This window comes from Ovis canadensis, chromosome 15, assembly GCF_042477335.2.
Source record: "Ovis canadensis isolate MfBH-ARS-UI-01 breed Bighorn chromosome 15, ARS-UI_OviCan_v2, whole genome shotgun sequence".
Lineage (NCBI taxonomy): Eukaryota > Metazoa > Chordata > Mammalia > Artiodactyla > Bovidae > Ovis > Ovis canadensis.
In genome coordinates, this window is record NC_091259.1 from 20,975,077 (window position 1) to 20,978,298 (window position 3,222).

Genomic DNA, 3,222 nt, shown 5'->3' on the forward strand with positions numbered 1-3,222 from the left:
GGAGTAACAGGCAAATTTGGCCTTGGAATGCAGAATGAAGCAGGGCAAAGGCTAATAGAGTTCTGCCAAGAAAAAGCACTGGTCATAGCAAACACCCTCTTCCAACAACACAAGAGAAGACTACTCATGGACATCACCAGATGGTCAACACCAAAATCAGATTGATTATATTCTCTACAGCCAAAGATGGAGAAGCTCTATACAGTCAACAAAAACAAGTCTAGGAGCTGACTGTGGCTCAGATCATGAACTCCTTATTACCAAATTCAGACTTAAATTGAAGAAAGCAGGGAAAACCGCTAGACCATTCAGGTATGACCAACCCAGACAACATGTTAAAAAGCAGAGACATCACTTTGCAACAAAGGTCCATCTAATCAAGGCTATAGTTTTTCCAGTAGTCATGTATGGATGTGAGAAATGGACTATAAAGAAAGCTGAGCGCCGAAGAATTGATGGTTTTGAACTGTGGTGTTAGAGAAAACCCTTGAGAGTCCCTTGGTCTGCAAGGAGATCAAACCAGTCAATTAAAAAGGAAATCAGTCCTGAATGTTCAGTGGCAGGACTGATGTTGAAGCTGAAACTGCAATAACTTTGGAACCTAATGTGAAGAGCTGACTCATTTGCAAAGACCCTGATGCTGGGAAAGATTGATGGTGGGAGGAGAAGGGGACAACAGAGGATGAGATGGTTAGATGGTATCACCAACTCAATGGACATGAGTTTGAGTAAACTCTGGCAGTTTGTGATGGACAGGGAGGCCTGGCATGCTGCAGTCCATGGGTTCACAAAGAGTCAGACATGACTGAGCGACTGAACTGAACTAAAATGATTGTAAGCTGTGTCAAATCACAATACTCAATTTAGTAATGAGTTTGATGCCCATTATTCAAGGGAAAACAACTCAAAAATTGGGGGAAGCACAGTGCCTCAGAATCAGTAGAGCCTTATCAGTTCAGTTGCTCAGTCATGTCGGACTGTTTGCGACCCCATGGATTGCAGCACATAAGGATTCCCCATCCATCACCAGCTCCTGGAGGTTGCTCAAACTCTTGTCCATTGGCCAAAGTATTGGAGCTTCAGTTTCAATATCAATCCTTCCAATGAATATTCAGAATTTATTTTCTTTATGATTGACAGGATTGATCTCTTTGCAGTCCAAGGGACTCTCAAGAGTCTTCTCCAACACCACAGTTCAGTTCAGTTCAGTTCAGTTGCTCAGTCGTGTCTGACTCTTTGTGACCCCATGAATCACAGCACGCCAGGCTTCCCTGTCCATCACCAACTCCTGGAGTTCACTCAGACTTATGTCCATCGAGTCAGTGATGCCATCCAGCTATCCCATCTTTGGTCATCCCCTTCTCCTCCTGCCCCCAATCCCTCCCAGCATCTGAGTCTTTTCCAATGAGTCAACTCTTCGCATGAGGTGGCCAAAGGACTGGAGTTTCAGCTTCAGCATCATTCCTTCCAAAGAAATCCCAGGGTTGATCTCCTTCAGAATGAACTGGTTGGATCTCCTTGCAGTCCAAGGGACTCTCAAGAGTATTCTCCAATACCACAGTTCAAAACCGTCAATTCTTTGGCGCTCAGCCTTCTTCACAGTTTAACACTCACATGCATACATGACCACAGGAAAAACCATAGTCTTGACTAGAAGTACCTTAGTTGGCAAAGTGATGTCTCTGCTTTTGTATATGCTATCTAGGTTAAAAGTCATCAATTCTTCAGCACTCAGCTTTCTCTATGGTCCAACTCTCACATCCATACATGACTACTGGAAAAATCATAGCTTGGCTAGACAGGCCTTTGTTGGCAAAATTATGTCTCTGCTTTCTAATATGCTATCTAGGTTTGTCATAGCTTTTCTTCCAAAGAGAAAGTGTCCTTTAATTTCATGGCTGCAGTCACTCACCATCAGCAGTGATTTTGGAGCCCAAGAAAATAAATTCTGTCATGGTTTCCATTGTTTCCCCATCTATTTGCCATGAAGTGATAAGACCGGATGCCATGACCTTTGTTTTCTGAATGTTGAGTTTTAAGACAGCTTTTTCACTCTCCTCAAGAAGTTCCTTAGTCCCTCCTCACTTTCTGCCATAAGAGTGGTGTCACCTGCATATCTGAGGGAATTGATATTTCTCCCTGCAATCTTGATTAGCTTGTGCATCATTCAGTCAGGCAAACGGCATGATGAACAACACACAGAAGTTATATAAGCAAGATGGCAATTTACGGCCTTGATGGACTCCTTTCTCAATTTGGATTCAGTCCATTGTTCCATGTCTTATCTGAACGGTTGCTTCTTGACCTGCATACAGATTTCTCAGAAGGCAGATAAGGTGGTCTGGTGTTCCTATCTCTTGAAAAATCTTCCAGTTTGTTGTGATCCACCTAGTCAAAGGCTTTAGTGTAGTCAATGAAGTAGAAGCAGTTTTTTGTTTTTGTTTTTGTTTTTTCTGGAACTCTCTTGTTTTTCTATGACAGTGTATGTTGGTAATTTGATCTCTGGTTCCTCTTTTTTTTTGTAAATCCAGCTTGAAGATTTGGAAATTCTAAATTCATGTACTGTTGAAGCCTATTTTGGAGAATTTTGAGCATTATTTTGCTACCATATGAGATGAGTGCAATTGTGCAGTAGTTTGAACATTCTTTGGCATTGCTCTTCTTTGGTATTGGAATGAAAAATGACCTTTTCCAGTCCTATGGCCACTGCTGAGTTTGACAAATTTGCTGATATATTGAGTGCAGCATTTTCACATCATCTTTTGGATTTTAAATAGTTCAACAGGAATCACATCACCTGCACTAGCTTTGTTCATAGTGGTGCTTCCTTAGACCTACTTGACTTTGCATGCCAGTATGTCTGTCTCTAGGGGATTGATCATACCATCAGGTTTATCTGGGTCATTAAAATAATTTTGCACAGTTCATCTGTGTATTCCTGCTGACTCTTCTTAATATTTTTTGCTTCTGTTAGGTCCATACCATTTCTGTATTTTACTGTGCCAAGCTGGGCATGAAATGTCTTCTTGGTATATCTAATTTTCTCGAAGAGATCTCTATTTTTTCCTATTCTGATGTTTTTCTCTTTCTCTCGCTTTTTTTGTGTGTTAATTACTTAGGAAAACTTTATCATCTCTCCTTGCTATTCTTTGGAACTCTGCATTCAGATAGATATATCTTTCACTTTCTCCTTTGCTTTTCACTTCTTTTTTTTTCTCAGCT